The sequence below is a fragment of the Brachycentrus maculatus genome, unplaced genomic scaffold (genome assembly GCF_059751285.1).
Source record: "Brachycentrus maculatus isolate JH-2025_06_01 unplaced genomic scaffold, ASM5975128v1 h1tg000958l, whole genome shotgun sequence".
Classification (NCBI taxonomy): domain Eukaryota; kingdom Metazoa; phylum Arthropoda; class Insecta; order Trichoptera; family Brachycentridae; genus Brachycentrus; species Brachycentrus maculatus.
Window position 1 is genome coordinate 119,226 of NW_028281679.1, and position 21,902 is coordinate 141,127.

At 32.0% G+C, this 21,902-nt stretch overlaps 1 protein-coding gene across 1 annotated transcript in view; it reads right to left on the bottom strand.

Moving 5' to 3' along the window:
- LOC148299769 (beta-1,3-galactosyltransferase 5-like) overlaps window positions 1-21,362 on the bottom strand; it is a 71,285-nt gene extending 49,923 nt beyond the window's left edge. Inside the window, exon 1 of the mRNA XM_088275702.1 lies at window positions 21,120-21,362. The gene's annotated coding sequence lies outside the window, so the exon portion shown is untranslated. The remainder of the gene's footprint in view (window positions 1-21,119) is intronic.
- Between the last annotated feature and the right edge of the window lie 540 nt (window positions 21,363-21,902).

A 21,902-nucleotide genomic window follows, 5' to 3' on the forward strand; every position in this document is an offset into this window, starting at 1 on the left:
TTAATAGTTATTATAACATAAATGTGGAGTTGTTTAATTGGCTTTATTTTTATTAATGTAACTATGTTTGTTAATGTAATGTAATGTTTATTATTTTTAATGTAACTATTTTTTATTATATACTTTTTTTTTAATGTAAAGCTGTACAATTCCCGAACAAATAAAAAAAAATAAAAAATAAATCAAACATGATGCAGTGCCCTGTGCACCATTGGGTGCGTATGAGAGTTAGAAGAAAGAAGAATATATATTTTTTAAAACCTTTAACTTGTTTTTTTTGTAATCAATGAAAACATAAAATTTCATTAATTCAATAGAATAAACGGATTTGAATCATGATAATATTAATAACTAACTATCTAACCATCACACCGCTTCCCCGCAGGGGTAGGCAGAGAGAATAGAACGCCACACCACTCTGTCTTTGCAAACATTCTTCGCCTCTTCCACGTTCATGCATCTCTTCATACATACCCGCCGATTGTTACGACTCCTAACCTGACCACTTTCAAGTATTTGGCATTCCTGATCGTGCCATTATATTAATAAAAAAAAAATAAAATAAACTCAAGTGGTAAAAAACGTATTTTTCTTTTACAATTACATCAAGTGAATGCCGAAATAATAAATAAAATAAAATAGTACAAAACACGACTAAAGTTGAAGAACCGCGCCATCCAGTGCATTTTGTCACCACCTTTGCCACAATAGTCGAGTTTCTATTACTGCAACTAATTAACATTTCAGCAATGTGGATTGCCTTCGCTCTGCATACGGAGCGAGCTGGCGACTTCTGCTACTGCAATTCCAGCATTATGACATAGCTACTGTGTGGCTACAGGTAGGTACTTGTACTTGAAATATTAGCACCAGGCCGTTAGTGCACTAACCTAAGTACAGTGGAACCTCTCATAACGCGCATAATTCATTCCAGAATCTTACTCGTTGAGCGAAACACTCGTTAAGCGAAACATGTTCTGTTTTTAATGGCGCGGAAGCCCGGCCCACAAGTTAATATCGTGAAAAGGGGACTTGACCTTTCTCTGTAACTCGATATGCAAAATTTCGCTCAGTAGAGAGCAACTTTTTTACATTTTTTTTTGCTCGTTATGAGAATTGCACCGTTATGAGAGGTGCTCGTTACGAGTGGTTCCACTGTACTAATTAAATAAACATCATACCGCTTTCTTGCAGGGGTAGACAGAGAGGATAGCACGCCACACCATTCTGTCTTTGCAAACATACTTCAGCTGTCACATTCATGTATTTACTCATACCATACATACCCACCGATTATACCGAAACCTAACCTGTCCACTTTAAGGTGTTCTAGTACCTACTTGATCGTGCCAAGTTTTCCTCGGTCTTCCTCTGCTTCTATTTCCAACTACATTCGCTTTATAAATTTGTTAAACTGTTCTTTCTTCACTCATTGTTCGATATACATGCCCAAACCACCTCAACACACCTCGCTCATACACAGTTTTCACTAAGTTTTCAATGGACCATAATTTTATGTTACAAATGTTTTTCTTCAAAATCTTACTAGGATTTCTCGAAATTTCAGATTTCCGGAGTTAGGACTTCTGGGGTTGTACTGTATATGATTTAGAAACGTATTATTCCAATATATTGTTATGACTTGGCCGTCTGAATCAGGCATATGTTAAAAAAAGTAATGTATATATTTTTTTCCTGCCATAACCACTATTCTTTTATAGATTTTAATCTGCAAAATGTGTTCTCCGTTACGTCATAAGTGACTATTCTGTATCTTCGTTATCGAACCGTGGACGATCGAATCAAAAAAGATATTTTATAAAGTTAACTTTGTAGTATTTATGGTATTTAAAAATGACTAAAAATGACTTATTTAAAAGAAATCCTATCTTAATTCGGTTTTTGTATTCGATTATTTACATTTAAAGCTTATCGTGGCAATCAGTGCACAAATCGCTCACTCCTTTCAACAACATCATATATCAAAAATCGTCAATTTTCAGTGCACGTTTTCGGAATGCCCAGAAAATGTACTATATCCCAGCAAAAACGGCATACTTTTAACTTAATATTTACCCGCTACAGGTCAGAAAGTGATGTTTTTGCATTTTGAAGAAAAGGTATTGTTTAATTTTTTTTTTTAATATCCTAAATATTTTTCAAATGGAGAAAAAACCTTCAGGATTTAGCTAAAAAGATCTGTTGCACAGTAAAAAGTTCATTAAGTGGCTTGATATATATTTTTAATACATTATATTATATTTTTGAACTTTGAAAACGATCTCCTGAGAAATCAAGTTTTTTTATATATGACGTTGTTAAAAGGATTGAGTGAAATGTGTTTGTGTACTGCGTATTTCTAACTTGTATAATTGACAATTCGACATTTAAAAAATAGCTGGAAATAAAAAGTAACCAAAGAAAATACGTTGTCCATTAGTCACGACTTTTGTTGTTATATAATATTTATTTTTTTAATATTAAAATTTAATTAATTTTTAAAACAAAATATCTCTATTCCTGACATGCGTTTATAGATATCACACCAATTAAGACAAGTCTGAAATCCAGTATTTCAAATTCAGATATTTAGTCGCCAAAATACAATATACATACATACTAATATGTATTCTTAAAAAATGTGCGCAGACAACACGTGTGGCTTCTCGCGCAGCCGGTCGCGTACTGACTTAATATATTTGAGAGTGCACCCTTAAATATGAATCAAATTTAAATAATGCTAAGAGCACAAGAAAATCTTGAATGTCGGAATGACGTATGCGGCGAGAGAAGAAAAATATACATAGCTACAAGATTTTAAAATATATTTGCAATTAATGTTTTATTTAGTAAATAACACTATTTCTTAAAATCTACTGTGACACTTACTGTGTTACTTAAAATCTGTGTGTAAAATTTAGAATTAGCTTCACATACGGTGTTTGAAAATGATGCGGAATGCATCGAAACACGTGTCACAGTAGATTTTAAGAAATAGTGGTATTTACTACGTAAAACATTAATTAAAAATTGATAGATTTTACCACAAAGTGACTGCCGAATCAATTAATGAAATTTTAAAATACTTTTGAATGTTGAAGAGTCCCAAATAGATAGAAAAAAAAACTTCAAAACAAAATTTAATCACAAATGGTTAGATTGAAATGGGCGTCAGCTGAAAATATTGTAGTTACATTTAAATACGCTGTCCAAAGTGACCTTTTCATTCCGCGCGCGTGACATTGAGATTTATAACACACGTTTAAATATTAACAGGAGCATAAAGAATAACGCCGATAAAGGGAGATGTATTTATAACCACCGAACAAGCCCGGTTCATAATCTGAGTGGTATCGATTTGGTACAACGCCCAACATACGACCATAGTTATAATATTCCTCAGAAAAAAATATTAAATACTCACATGAGGTAGCCAGCGACTAAAATTTTTGCTAGTGCATTCTACTCCAAAAACGGTAGTGCAGTAAAACCTCGATATAACGGACTAATTGGGCTGAGGGGGTGTCCCTCAAAGCCGAAAGTCCGTTATATAAAAATAGGTTTATAATATATTTTTTTTAAGTAATTAAACACTGTATAAAGATAGGCCTACACCAAGCAGAAGATTTCTTGAATGTTTTTCGCATACTTTGTAGCCCATTTTATAAACTTTATAAAATAAAACAACTTTACTCTATAAAATAAAACAACTTTGTTTTAATTTATTGGTACACTTTTTCCAACCGCTTTCGACAAGAACCTTGTCATCTTCAAGGTTTATGTACTAATTCTAAAACATTTAAATACTCAGTGTTAGGTTATAGTTAATTACCCTTCTATTTGATTTAAAAAATGTGAAACAGGTTGGAAAAAGTGTAGAAATATTTAGTCATCTCATTGGTGTGATGAGTCGAGAGGTGGGTACCTACTGCACAGAACATAACGCTCACTCCTTTCAACAACGTCATATATCAAAAATCGTCAATTTTCAGTTGTGCATGTTTTCGGAATGCCCAGAAAATGTACTTTATCCCAGGAAAAGCAACATATTTTTAACTTAATATTTACCCGCTAGAGGGCAGAACGTGTTTTTTTTGCATTTTGAAGAAAAGGTATTGTATAATATTTTTTTTTAATGAACTTAATATTTTTCAAATGGAGAAAAAACGTTCAGGTTTTACCTAAAAAGATCTGTTGCATAGTAAAAAGTTCAATAAGTGGCTCCATATTTATTTTAAGTACATTTGATTATATTTTTAAAACGATCTCTTAAAAATCTTTTTTTTTATATGTGTCGTAGTTGAAAGGAGTGAGCGATATACGGAAATGTGTACGCAGAAAGGATTCGGGGTCTTCGATAAATCGAGATAAACAATCGATTCATTCTACGCAGTCTATTCCGGCCTATCAGTGCGCGGGAGTCGAACCCATAACATGGAAAACGCGCGGGCGATGCGGGCCATCACCTTAGAGCCGATTATGACAGTTCCGCGACGTAAACCGGTCTATGACCAAAAGGCTGACATGACCGAACGACCCACCCGCTTGCTTAGGATCCAGTCAACTGTGACCGCGAGATAATGGCAATAGAAGACACTATGCGAAATGTGACGGTTTACATTTAAACTGGTAAGGAAACGAAACTTAAAATTATGCGACAGCAACAAACAACCGTTCATTTCCTGAACGTAATATAAGTATTTATTTATGTATATATGTATATATGTATACATATGTATATATATATGTATATATATATATATATATATATATATATATATATATATATATATATATATATATATATATATATATATATATATACATACATATATATATATATATATATATATATATATATATATATATATATATATATATATATATATATATATATATATATATATATATATATATATATATATATATATATATATATATATATATATATATATATATATATATATATATATATATATATATATATATATATATATATATATATATATATATATATATATATATATATATATATATATATATATATATATATATATATATATATATATATATATATATATTTATTTATATATGTATAAATATATATATATATAAATATATATAAATATATATATATTTATATATATATATATATATATATATATATATATATATATATATATATATATATATATATATATATATATATATATATATCTGCGTTATCACCCGTTGATGAGAACATCTGTATACAGTTCTCGAAACTAGTCGTGTATACATGAATAAACACAAAACGCTCACTCCTTTCAAGAACGTCATAAATCAAAAAACTTGATTTTTCAGGAGAACGTTTTTAAAGTTTAAAAATATAATACAATGTATTAAAAATATATATCAAACCAAGAACTTTTTAATGTGTAACAGATCTTTTTAGGTAGAACCTGAAGGTTTTTTCTCCATTTGAAATATATTTAGTATATTTAAAAAAATAATTAAACAATACCTTTTCTTCAAAATGCAAAAACGACACTTTTTCCCCTGTATCGGGTAAATATTAAGTTAAAAATATGCCGCTTTTGCTGGCTGGGATATAATACATTTTCTGGGCATTCCGAAAACATGCACAAGTGAAAATTGACGATTTTTAATTTATGACGTTCTTGAAAGGAGTGAGCGAAAAGTAGTATTATACAAGTATTCAATTTTTATATTTAAATCATCCACAAATTCTTAATCAGAAAACAATTCATCTGGATGATCCATCGCAAAAGAAAAGCTTAGCATTGTTGAGTACCGATAATACTAAAAAATATATATAATATTAATATACCTATTATTTTTTGACATCTCATCAAAGATGAAGAAGAATATGGTAGTCTGGGTATTTGCGGGGCTTACGACCGTCATAGGCTGGTTTAAGTGATCGCTTTACACACGTGTAACATTCACCAATTCTACCCATTATTGACAACCACACTACTCAAATTCTTGGAAGTTCTATATATATATGAACCAATTTAGAAACCTTGTTCATGAATCACTAAAACTTCACTAGAGACATCTATTGGTGAGATGTAAAGAAGCTTTTTATTAAGCAGAAACTCTTATATTAATATCTATTCCAGATTTTGTGAACAAGTATTTGGACACACTCAAAATGTTGTTAATATACCTACAATAAAAACCCTGTCGACGCTAGATCGATGTATTATAAATATTGATAAGAAAACACTAATGATGTCAGCGACGAAAATCAAACAAGCCGACACGTAGGTACTTTAGCAAACATTATGATTAATATTTAAAATGTAATAAAGCCTTCAATGATTGAAGGGTATTATGAAGAAAAAAAAAATATATATATATATATATATATGTATATATAAGTTATTTATTGAACCAATAAATATTATTTATCTATTTATTGAGTTCGCCTCCGCAGTGTAATGGTCAGCACGCTCGGCTACCGTTCTGGAGGTCCCGGGTTCGATTCCCAGGGGGGGTCAAATAAATATAAGTGATTTTTTCACTGTGATATTTATTCAATATTACCCTGGACTGGTACCTGAAGCGTAGGGCTGATCACCTTTCCTTCATGTGTAAACGATCAAGATAACACTGCGTTTATATGAAGCAGTGCCCTATGCACCACTGGGGTGCGAATAAGGGTTTTATCATTATTATTATTATTATTTATTGAGTAATCAAACAGCACAGCACATAAAATAGTAAAAACAAAAAAATAATTTAAAAAATATAGTAATATGATCCCTTTCATAATAGGTTTTGTATTGCATAAAAACGCTCGGCTACCGTTCTGGACGTCCCGGGTTCGATTCGAAGGGGGGAGAGTCAAATAAAAATAAGTGATTTTTCTCACTGTAACGCTTATTCAATATAACCCTGGACCGGTACCTGAAGCGGTACCTGAAGCGGTACCTTCATGTTAACGATCAATAATGCGTTTACATGATGCTGTGCCATATGCACCATCGGGTGCGGGTAAGGGTTTGAATTTTTTGAAATGTTGAATTTTAGTAATATAATTTATACTATATAATTTATGATTAATTATGTGAAAAGTGAAGAAAAAAACGTGAAAAAAGGGAATGTAAAATTTTAAAAAAAAACTTTGTGAAATAAGACGATGATTTAAATATTACAAATTAATCAATTATAAAATACCAATTTTGAGTTTATTACGGAAGGATCGTTGCTGTAAGCACGACTAGTTTCGTAAGCACGACTTATTACTGTTTATTACTGTAAGCACGACTAGTTTCGTAAGCACGACTTATTACTGTTTATTACTGTAAGCACGACTAGTTTCGAGAACTATAGAGATAGATGTTATCAGCAACAGCTGAAAATACAAGTTGAGTTGACATTTTCACCTGTTGGTGAGAACATCTGTAGTTTTCGAAACTAGACGTGTTTACATTGATAAGCTCGAGAGTGTTTTTATACAAGTGTTTAAATCCATTTAAACTATGAAATTTTGTATGAATTGTTTTTATTATTTTGGTTGTAAATAAAAATAATACTTGACATTGGTAAAAACATCCTTTCACTGGGTGACTGCCAAATAAATATGTTTTGAATATTGAAAGCATTAATTTTGTGGATCATATTGATATATTATTTCGAGAAATAAAAAGACTTTGTGTTTTGATCCACTCACATTTTTATTAACCAACTAGTTTCGGCAACAACTCCAGTCATAAATTCGGCAGTCATAAATTAAACCCTGAAGAGGGCAACAGGTTGTTGCCGAAACTAGTTGGTTAATAAAAATTTGAGTGGATCAAAACACACACAGTTTAGAGACTAGAAGGAATGCGTATTTGATTACGCATTTTTATCGATTGTTGCGGGGTATGATCGATAATCCTGAAATTATCCAGAGCATTGGTCTGTATGTTCCCGATAGTTACCTAAGACAGCGTCGGCATAGATTGTTTCACATTCCTATACACAGGACCAACCTGCCGATGGTTATGCCTGTAGGAAGAGCTACCGCTATGTTTAACAATATCACATTGGATATTGATCTGTTCCATGTGTCCGAAGGAGTTTTCCGAAGCGAGATTCTTCTACACATTTAACAAGAGTCTTCTTGTGTAATTTTTAATTTGTTTTTTTAATGTATACGCCTTAAATGTTTGTTTGTAATGTATATATTAATTATTGAATAAATTGAATTGAATTGAACACAATGTCTTTTTATTTCTCGAAATAATATGCCAAAAAAATACTTTAAAAAATTAAAATAAATACGAAGGCTCCTCGTTTATAGTACATGGACCCCCATTTGAAAATCGCACGGGCATAGTACCTAAACTATATTATTTTTAATGTAGCCCGGTTCGCCTAACAATAGGCCCATTTTTTTAAGTGAGAAAATTCAAAGCATAGGAAAAAACAAACAATGACGACACACATAACAAGTTATAAAATAGCTACTAAAAAACTTCAGTTACTTTGCCGTTTAACGTCAGTATTTGCGCAATTTGAGGCGACACAAATATTTAACGACACATATTAGAAAAATCAGTTAGAAAAACTGTAATTTGATGAGAAAAAAAAACGAAAAAAGTGATGCGAATTTCGGCAACCGTTACCTTAATAGATATTCGAGCCCCAAATGTTTTGTCGTTCCAGAAAAAATAATGCAAACTGTCCGCAAATTACTGTTTTTACATTATTTTATGACATCTCAGCATAGATGAAGAAGAATATAAAAGTCTGGGCATTTCCAGGGCTTACGACCGTCATAGACTTGGTTAAGTTATCACTTTACACATGTGTAACATTCGCCAATTGTACACATGATTGACTACCACACTACTCAAATTCATGAAACGTCTAGATATATTATTCAAATTCGAAACACATTGCTTGAATCATTAGAATTTCACTAGAGACATCTATGGTAAGATGAAAGAAGCTTTTTTTATTGAACAGAATCTCTTTCATTTCTATGTGAGACCCGAATCCTGGATTATAATCAGATACATGTGAAACGCCAGAAAATATCCTTTTCATTTTATTAATTAAGCTTATAATTTGACCAGCTAATTTATTTACAGCATTTTGAATGTGTCCAAATACTTGTTCACAAATGTGGATTATCTGTATTTCACAATAGCCATCTATGGTGGGATGAGGAAAGCTTTTATTAAGCAGAGACTCTGTCACTATTTTGTTCATGCATGATACCACCTCTCGCAAAAGTTCTTTATGAACTAATTCAATTCATTTTTTTTTAATTCAATTTATTTATTTATTTATAATTAATATACACATTACAAACTTAAATTTAAAGCGTATACATTAAAAAAATCGAAAATAAACAAGAATACTCTTGTTAAAGATGTAGACGAATCCCGCTTCGGATTACCCCTCAGCACATGGAATAGATCAATATCCAGCATGATATTGTTCAGCATAGCGGTAGCTCTTCCTACAGGCATAACCATTGGCAGGTTGGTCCTACATATAGAAATGTGAAACAATTTATGCCGACGCTGTCTCAGCTAACTATCGGTAACATACAGACCAATGCTCCGGATAATTTCTGGATTATCGATCATACCGCGCAACAATCGATAAAAATGCGTAATAAAATACACATTCCTTCTAGTCTGTAAACTGTTTTAGCCAAGCATACCCCGTAGAAACTCGGTCGGGTAGAGCCAAGAATAATACCCGTACTCTCTCATGTAGAGATACCTCAGAAACTACTTTTGGACTTTCTCTACCATAACACGAATACGATATCGGATAAGTCTTCCCCTAAGCTTGTCTTCTTGGCAAGAAATTTAAACCCTAACTTGATTCATTGTAACTGCAGACAGTTGGTAGAATTCCATATTGAATTGTTGGGTAATATATCCAAAATTAAACAAGGTTTATTTTGTTGAATTCTACATTTATTTATGTATATTTTAATACGCGTTTCGTCTTCTTAGGACATTTTCAAACACTGCCTAAAATTATTTATAAAATGTCCTTATATACTAACAATAATTGCTATTATTAGGTCTAGGAGTACATATAATTGTGGGTATTTCGATGAGTAATCTGGATGTTAGCTTATGTTAACATTCACAAAAATGCACATTACCCACCGAAATACCTACCATTTTATGTACTCCTAGACCTAATAATATCAATTATTGTTAGTATATAAGGATATTTTGTAAATAATTTTAGGCAGTGTTTGAAAATGTCCTAAGAAGACGAAACGTGTCACGTATTAAAATATACATAAATAAATGTAGAATTCAACCAAATAAACCTTGTTTAATTTTGGATATATTACCCAACAATGCCTAACTTGAGATACAAGTAAATTAAAATACAGCTTAAAAATGTGACCCTGGCGGTGAATTTTAACCAAGCCGGGTGAATTTGCATTTACCTGGTTTGTATGCACAGTGCAAAGAGCGTGTTTACACTGGAAATGAGCGATTTGTTTCTAAGCTTCTTGAAATCTGTGCTCGGTACGTGAGACCACCGTAACCTTGCGTCCGGAGTGGCTCTCTGAAATAAAGTGTCAAAATAAATAAGCATAATACGTATATCCATACGGTCCTTGACCAAAATATTATAGTCACATAAATTTGTCCGGCTGCGTACTGATTTTATTTTTATTAATTTTTTTAAATAACATTTATTGATTGCCTAAGAACATTCTCCTGGCCTATCATGTCCGCATCTGTAGTGTAATGGTCAGCTCGCCTACCGTTCTAAAAGTCCCGGCTTCAATTCCCAGGGGGGAGATCAAAAAAATAAGTGATGTTTTCACTCTAATATTTATTCAATATTACCATGGACATACCATACATCTATCCAGGATTATATTAAATAAATATTATTCATTCATTCAGACCATTATCCGCACCGCAATGGTGCATAGGGCACTGCATCATATAAACGCAGCGTTATCTTGATCGTAAACACAAGGAAGGGTGATCAGCTCTCTGCATCAGCTACCAGTCCAGGGTAATATTAATTAAATATTGGAGTGAAAAATCACTTATACTTATTTGACACCCCCCTGGGAATCGATACCGGGACCTCCAGAACGGTAGAAGAGCGTGATGACCATTACACTACGGAGGCGGACAACGTAACGTTGAGTATTTAATAAAAAATAAAAAGTGCTTTTAACATGTTGTGCGATGATTGTAATTCGGGCGGTGACTGTACATTCTGGTTGTGAATAACAATTACCAGCAAACAATGGATAATCCGCCGGAGCGTGCAGAAAGTGGAGGATAAAGTGTGAAGATAAGGAGAGGCGGAGGAAGCGCTAAAAATCACAATAAAGCAAGACGAACGCAAGATGCCTCGGAGATGCTAAAACTGAAGGTGATTGAAACACACGAGTGTGAAAGGTTAGAGCGGTGTTTCTGAACATTTTTGAAGTCAGGGAGCACTTTCGATCATATGAAAAATTCGCGGTGCACCAAAAACAAAGAACGAAAACTTTTGTTAAAAATAAAACTGATTATTTCATTACATACAAGTTAAAAATTACATTAAATAAAAAAATACATAAAGACATAAATAATCCATGCAACCGGGCAGACCACCAAAGAGATGGATCGTCAACTGGAATCAACAGAATCCCTCTTAAAACAGGCCACAAGGCCTACCAAGAAGAAGAAGAGGAAGAAACTTTTTGCGGCGAAAGTGATTTAATGTGGCACTTAAGCTTGTCAACTTTTTAAGCTGTCCGGGAGTATGAACGTAAATGAACGTCAGTGCGAATTTTCCTAAAAGGAGTATCGACGTTAATAAACGTCGAAGTAATGTCAGTTAGCATGATGTAACTTGTATAGCAATGACATCTGTGGATATTTGTGTGTAATTTTGATTTTAAGCTCGTGGAGCACCGGTTGAGAACCACTGGGTCAGAGCTTTGATTAATGACTCCAAAAATACACAACGAGCAATAATAGAAAACTTGTAATAACAGAAAAATGTCAGCATATAATCACTCGCCGAGATTCGTGTCTACCGGTTTCGAGACGTACCCGTCTCTTCGTCAGGACAATCACTACACCAGCATGCAAACAATACTACACGTCACTACCATAGCACTATCCACATACTTATGAATATACAAAATATAAAAAATCGCATGCGTTTTGGTGCGTGAATTGCAAGAATGAATAAGGAAAGAACGGCAAAACAAATTTATGAGGCGAATTCGGTCGGTAATGGAAGCCGAAGGAAACCGAGAAAAACTTAATTATTTCAAATACTTGAAAGTGAGTCAGGAGTCGGAACAATCGGCGAGTATGTATGAGGAAGAGGGGAAGTTTGTTGTATGGGGAGATATATGAATGTGGAGGAGGCGGAGATTGTCCGCAAAGACAGATCGGCTGTCCAAACTCAAAACACAGTGACATTTTTTTGTAGCACATTTTTGGACTAAGTAGATTCTACTTAGTCCAAAAATGCGAAAAACCGTACTGCAAAAAAATGACCATTACTGTGTTTTAAGTTTGGAGAGCCGAGATTGGTATGGCGTTATATTTTCTCTGAATATCCCTGCGGGAAGCGGCGTGACGGTTAGTTGAAAGTGTTTTTTGTATCCGTAACGTGAATAACAACCTCGCTCTCTCAGCTAGTTCTCTGTCAGAAGAGAGAACGAGGCATTAAGATTAAATAATTAATGACACGAGTAATTTTTTGTATGTTTAAAATGGCGTCGGTAGAAGTAATTGACACTGGCATTTCACGGAGTCGAAGACGAAGTTGGGAAACGTTGTACAGCCGAGATGATGAGCGAAAGAAGATTTCACAAGGCTCTATGTATAGTATATCTAGGCTAAAATTACAGTCAAACGATAATGTATAACTACACAGTGAAGACAACATCTATTCAATGAAGTTAAGTGTCGAAAATCAAAAAGAAATAAAAAATTACCTTCGTAAACACCAGTATTTATTAAAATCTACGGTGACGCGTGTTTCGATGCACTATCGCCAAGCTAACTAAATAACTATCACGCCACTTCTCCGCAGGGGTAGGCAGAGAGAATAGAACGCCATACCATCCTGTCTTTGCAAACATTCTTCGCCTTTTACACATTCATGCATCTCCTCATACATACCCGCCGATTATTTCGACTCCTGGCCCGGCCGCTTTCAAGTACTTGACATACATGTGCCAACTTTTCCTCGGTCTTCTGCTGCTTCTTTTTCCAACTACATTTGACTTATAAATTTGTTTAACCATATGTTCCACGTGTCCAAACTATCTCAACAAACTATTCTTAATTTTATCGATAGTGGTTATCACAGCCTTGCATTATTTCTTTATTTCACCATTCGAGCATCATTTTGCAGGACATTCGTCTGAGGGATAACACTATCGCCAAGATAACTCACTAACTAACCATCACGCCACTTCTCCGCAGGGGTAGGCAGAGAGAATAGAACGCAACACCTCTCTAAAAATAACGTTTAATTAGTTTTGTAAAACGTCCAATTTGGAGTGAAAACCCTGCATTGTGTCGGGTTGTGGTCCCGTGGTTGGTGTCGCGAACTCTTAAGTCAGAGTTTCTCGGTTCGAATTCCTCTACCGCAATTTGATACCTATTTCTAATAGTGAGCCGCTTAGGCTCACAGAAAAAGTATGAAATTGAAAATTTGGGAAAATAATAAAAATACAAATGTTGAAGACACGATATTATCAACCCTGCCCCACTATTGTCAACTGTGGAGGAGTGTGACACCAATGTAATTAGTAAATTAGTGGGAATAATTAAAATTTGACATCAGCGTGTTGGCAACAAACAGTTAAAATAAATTATGTTGACGCCCACACATCGAACTGAACGAAGTAGAAAATTTTGCCACACCTGTATAAAGTAGCTCTCATTAATACTCGGCTATTTTAGGCGCTGCGCCGCGTAGTCAGCTAGGTACCAGAGTCAAAAACCTACTCACAAAAGTGTTTTACAATATACCATTTCGCTCACTCCTTTCTAGAACGTCATAAATCAAAAATCGTCATTTTTTTAAATATACTATATCCCAGCAAAAGAGGCATATTTTTAACATAATATTTACCCGCTACAGGGCAGAAAGTGTTGTTTTTGCATTTTGAAGAAAAGTTATTGTTTAATTTGTTTTTAATAAACTAAATATTTTTCAAACGGAGAAAAAACCTTCACGTTTTACCTAAAAAAATCTGTTGCACAGTAAAAAGTTCAATAAATGGCTTGATATTTTTTAACAGATTGTATTATATTTCTAAACATTGAAAACGTTTTCCTGAAAAATCAAGTTTTTTGATTTATGACGTTCTTGAAAGAAGTGAGCGATTTGTGGAGATCCTCGCTAAAAAGCTTAAGTTAGCTAAAAAGTTTGTGAGATAGGGTTGTTCTTTATTATTTTTTTTAATGTCCATTGTTTGTTAGGATTGTGATAGGCGTGTATCAAGAAAAAATATATGTGTTTGTGTGTATATACGTATATATATATATATATATATATATATATATATATATATATATATATATACATACATACATACATACATACATACATACATACATACATACATACATACATACATACATACATACATACATACATACATACATACATACATACATACATACATACATACATACATACATACATACATACATACATACATACATACATACATACATACATACATACATACATACATACATACATACATACATACATACATACATACATACATACATACATACATACATACATACATACATACATACATACATACATACATACATACATACATACATACATACATACATACATACATACATACATACATACATACATACATACATACATACATACATACATACATACATACATACATACATACATACATACATACATACATACATACATACATACATACATACATACATACATACATACATACATACATACATACATACATACATACATACATACATACATACATACATACATACATACATACATACATACATACATACATACATACATACATACATACATACATACATACATACATACATACATACATACATACATACATACATACATACATACATACATACATACATACATACATACATACATACATACATACATACATACATACATACATACATACATACATACATACATACATACATACATACATACATACATACATACATACATACATACATACATACATACATACATACATACATACATACATACATACATACATACATACATACATACATACATACATACATACATACATACATACATACATACATACATACATACATACATACATACATACATACATACATACATACATACATACATACATACATACATACATACATACATACATACATACATACATACATACATACATACATACATACATACATACATACATACATACATACATACATACATACATACATACATACATACATACATACATACATACATACATACATACATACATACATACATACATACATACATACATACATACATACATACATACATACATACATACATACATACATACATACATACATACATACATACATACATACATACATACATACATACATACATACATACATACATACATACATACATACATACATACATACATACATACATACATACATACATACATACATACATACATACATACATACATACATACATACATACATACATACATACATACATACATACATACATACATACATACATACATACATACATACATACATACATACATACATACATACATACATACATACATACATACATACATACATACATACATACATACATACATACATACATACATACATACATACATACATACATACATACATACATACATACATACATACATACATACATACATACATACATACATACATACATACATACATACATACATACATACATACATACATACATACATACATACATACATACATACATACATACATACATACATACATACATACATACATACATACATACATACATACATACATACATACATACATACATACATACATACATACATACATACATACATACATACATACATACATACATACATACATACATACATACATACATACATACATACATACATACATACATACATACATACATACATACATACATACATACATACATACATACATACATACATACATACATACATACATACATACATACATACATACATACATACATACATACATACATACATACATACATACATACATACATACATACATACATACATACATACATACATACATACATACATACATACATACATACATATATATATATATATATATATATATATATATATATATATATATATATATATATATATATATATATATATATATGTGTAGTTACTTGTGAAAGGAATCCGAAATAGGGTCGATGAATAATGGTTGAGTGGAAATGCAATGACTGACCATTTTCTGTAAATGTCTTAGCACTGTTCCGTGTCTGTCTGCTGTGCTGGTCGGGGTTGTGGGCGTCTGTGTACCGTCCAACGTCGAGTCGGAATCGGATCTAGCCGACTAATTGAACTAAACACTAATCCCTTTCACTGCCTACACTGGGGTACTTCTAGAAAATTTGGTGGTGGACTTACAATCTTGTATTTATTTAGATTGGCAGTGACAGGTATATTGAAAGCTTTTAAATGTAAATTCAAAGTAAAATCGGGATACAATTTTATATTGTTTCACATTTTCAATCAATTTCGCAACTTAGTTAAAAAAAATTGCTTAGCAAGAGCAGATCTGTCAGGAAGCCTAGATGCTTCTGTATCAGATCTGGGCATGCGGTGGGACAGCTTTCAATACATCCTCGCTAAAAAGTTACATTTGTAATACTGCACAAAAAAATCCTACCACTTTTTTGTAATACATACTTATATCTATTTTAAATTTTGTTGTTAAATCACTCAACATGTTGAAAATAAATAAATAACCATGGCTAGTTTATCACGCATATAGTGTGTATAAAGCGTGATGAAAACAACATGCATGTTTGTATGCATCCTACATACATATAAGGTTACACGGATATTATGTTTACTCAATAACCATTCGAAATCTGCCGATTGCAGTTTAATCACTGTATTCATCTTGTACAATATTGTGCAATTTACTTTTTTAATATTATTTTAACTAACCCGTTGGCCACATAAAATAATTAATGGATTATCGATTTAAATATTATCATACTTTTTTTTTAAATTTCGTAAAATTTTCTTTAAACTCAGGTAACATTTGACATAATTGATTTTTTTGCTTAAAATACTGGTTTTAGTTAGAAATATATATGTATATATATATATATATATATATATATATATATATATATATATATATATATATATATATATATATATATGTAAATATATATATATATATATATATATATATATATATATATATATATATATATATATATATATATATATATATATATATATATATATATATATATATATATATATATATATATATCCACCTCCGTAGTGTAGTGGTCAGCGCGTTTGGCCACCATGCTGGAGGTCCCTCGTTCGATTCCCAGGGGGGTGGGGGTCAAAATAAATATCAGTGATTTTCACTCTCATACTTATTTTATATCACCATGGACTGGTAAAAGAAGCGCAGGGCCGATTACCTTGCCTTTATGCAATTAACGATCAAGATAACACTGCATCGCTATGGTGCAGTGCCCTATGCACCATTGGGTGCGGATAAGGGTAAAAAATATATATATCTTTTAAAACTTATATCATTTTTCACTTTATATATCACTTTCGATGCATTCCGCATCATTTTCATACACCGTATAAGGTGTTTGAAAATGATACGGAATGCATCGAAAAACGTGTCACAGTAGATTTTAAGAAATAGTGGTATTTACTAAATAAAACCTTTATTATAAACTTATCTTTTCACTGGAATTGTATTCGTAGTCGGAAAGTAATAACTTAACAAAGTAACTAGAGACTGTTTTGAAACACAATACGTATTCGTATGGAGATAACGTAAAATGGCGAAATTATAATAAAATCGAATCCCTGTGGACAAAATATCATTTTAAACAACTAGTAATAAGGTAGATACTTGTATAAAAAAATCTATCCCAACATTTAAGACCATAGTCGCGATAATAAAATTCAGTTGCTTCCGGCAATTCATTGAGCCGGACGTCTGGTCACGCATTTTTTTTTAGAAACCTTGTTCTTGAATCACTAGAACTTCCCTAGAGACATCTATTGGTGAGATGTAAAGAAGCTTTTTACTAAGCAGAAACTCTTATATTAGTATGTGAGGTCCGAATCCTGGATTATAATCACACACATGAGAAACGCCAGAAAATACCATTTTCATTTTTATTAATAAAGCTTATTCTAGTGATTCAAGAACAAGGTTTCTAAATTGGTTATTTTTTTTAAATAATACACATTGGATTTTTGTTGCTGTTTTCTTAGAATGTGTATTGAAAAAATATTTTAATTTTTTTTTTAACTCAATACCTTTCAATAACTCTTCTTTTATATTATTTTTTGACATCTCATCAAAGATGAAGAAGAATATGGAAGTCTGGGCATTTACGGGGCTTACGACCGTGTAAATGCCCAGACTTCCATATTCTTCTTCATCTTTGATGAGATGTCAAAAAATAATATGAAAATAACTCCTGTAATTGGAGATAATCCAGATTTTGTGAACAAGTATTTGGACACACTCAAAATGTTGTAACTCTTCTTTTTAAAACCACATATTTATTTCGAATAAAAACTATCGTTCAATACAAAAACGGTGTTTAAAAAACAACAATTATTTTTTTTATAAACTTCATGTACAGAAAATAAAAAGTACATTGGCGGGCTTATTGCTAAAAAGCAATATCTTCCAACCGACCAAAGACGGACTAGTGATATTGATCAAAACGTTTGATACCATATATAGCCGTTTGCAATCAGAGGGTAGATAGTACTTGAACATTTGAAAAACATAAATTACAAATTGACATTAAAAAAAACATAAATTACATATTAATATACCAATTACCAATTAAAAAAAGACGATAATAAGGAGGGCAAAGGAAGAAGGGAGTTTAGGGAAGGAGGTAGAGGGAGGAGGTTTGATCGACAGTTAGGATTCTAATGACAGATAGTAATGTCTCAGACGTTTTTAAAAGTTACTTATGTCAAATGTTACCTGAGCTTAGCAAAAATTAAGTGTCGGGTTGTGGTCCCGTGGTTAGTGTCGCGGACTCTTAAGTCTGAGTTTCTTGGTTCGAACCCACTCTACCACAATTTGATACCTATTTCGAATAATGAGCCGCTTAGGCTCACAGAAATGAAATTGAAATATTTGTGTAAATAATAAAAACACAAATATTTCTCTTTATTTATAAAAAAAAACAAAAAAGGTGCTATTTAACGAATTAACGAATTTAAAGAATTGTGTTAACGATCAAGATAACACTGTGTTTATATAATGCAGTGCCCTATGCACCATTGGGGTGCGGATAAGGGTTTGAATTGAATTGAATTAAAAATTTAACGAATACTGTGTCTTTAATACGAATTTAACGAATTGTGTTAACGATCAAGATAACACTATGTTTATATAATGCAGTGCCCTATGTACCATTGGGTTGCGGGTAAGGGTTTGAATTAAATTTAATTGAAAATTTAACGAATACCGTGCCTTTAAGAAAATTCTATAGATCTCACAATAAACCTTAAATATCGCAAATCAATACAAAAACGGCGTTTTAAGCAAAAAAAATGCAATTACGATAAATTTTACCTCGGTTCAATTAAAAATTAAGTTCCGGGCTATTAATTATCTCACTTAAAACAAATTATTTATTAATAAAAACATAAATTGGGGGGATTCAAGATGTTATCTAAATAAATCAATTAAATGTACATAAAGTAGATAAGAAACAATTAAAGTAACATAAAAAATCAATCAAAACATTCAAATACACACACTTGAGAGATAAGAGTGTCAATCAATCACAAACAACCAATGGTTGTCAACATGTTAACATCAATAATATATTTTAAATTAAATATATTGTATTATTTTGTAACATATCATCAAAGATGAAGAAGGATATGGAAGTCTGGGCATTTACGGGGCTGACGACCGTCATAGGCTGGTTTAAGTGATCACTTTACACACGTGTGTACTCCTTTCAAGAACGTCATAAATCAAAAATCGTCAATTTTCAGTTGTGCATGTTTTCGGAATGCCCAGAAAGTGTACTATATCCCAGCAAAAGCGGCATATTTTTAACTTAATATTTACCAGCTACAGGGCAGCAAATGTCGTTTTTGCATTTTGAAGAAAAGGCGTTGTTTAATTATTTTTTTTAATATATTAAATATTTTTCAAATGGAGAAAAAACCTTCAGGTTTAATTTGAAAAGATCTGTTGCACAGTAAAGTGGCTTGATATTTATTTTTAATACATTGTATTATATTTTTGAACTTTAAAAACTTTCTCCTGAAAAATAAGTTTTTTTTATTTATTATGTTCTTGAAAGGAGTGAGCGACATTTTATGCTAGCATGCACATAAAACACCGTAACTCCAATACGGCCACTCACGACTGCATACAATTTTCTGACAGATCTATTTCGAAAATAATTAGATACCTACGTGAATAGAATGACCTTTTCATTAAATTGTATAACGAAGTAACTGCATACTCTGGCGCGGATGTTAGAATGTTAAAAAAAACTACAAACAATGCATAAGAAATTAGAGATTGTCGCGAATTTAAGAGTTGTTTAGAGATAAAAATGTAAAGCAGGAAGCGAAATTTCGGACATGTGGAGTAGGCACATTTACTACTTATTGGCAGTTTGATTTATGATATGCCCATAAAATTTTATTTTAGAGTATAAAAATTAATGCAAAGATTACTTCTTCCTTATAATCATAGAGGATAAAGGATACATTCAGAATTAGATAGCGATTTTAACCCGAAAAATAGGAAGCTGTCACTCACCAAAAAATATTTTAATGTTGAGGTGCATCGCTCCCGAGACAGCTACAGAGAAATCCACACTGCAAACACTTGAGAAATGCTGATTGTATCATATTATTTGTTTACAATTAAACAATCACGCCGCCACTAGCATAATATATCACAAATTATTAGACCGTGAACAGAAACGAGAGATAGATCTCCGCGAGCATGACGTCCCACACAGATGACAGGACCGCCCCCGACGAAACAACGTCGGCAACTGAATAAAGCGAAATGTAACAGGGGCGACAACGTGAAGAGTACAAAACACAATTTGAAAATGGTGGGAGACGGAATGGAACGAACCTGTATAGAAAAAAACACAGAAGCGTAGGTACCCGCTAATAAATATATATAAATAAATTCCACTAAAAAATACATTTAATTTATTGCAGTGAACATCTTCCACCAATTTTTAATATAACTGTACACGGTTGAATGATTCCGCAAATATAAGTAATGGATTTCCTTTAAATTAGGCAATTATAGTTTTTATGCAAAGAAAACCAACGAGTGAATATTGCTTGTCAAAATGATTGTATTAAACCCTTTAGTATACAAATACATCAAAGTTTGATTTTCTGGGCAAGTTCGGAAGAAATACGCAAGATTGCAAAAACAAGGATCAATGTCAAAATTTGACAAAATTAGCAAACCACTTTAAATCTTCTTCGACGCTTTTCTGCACACAAATGGTGCATAGTACACTACATTTTATGGAGGCAGAGTTATCTTGATTGTTAATTATAAAAAGGCTGGGCG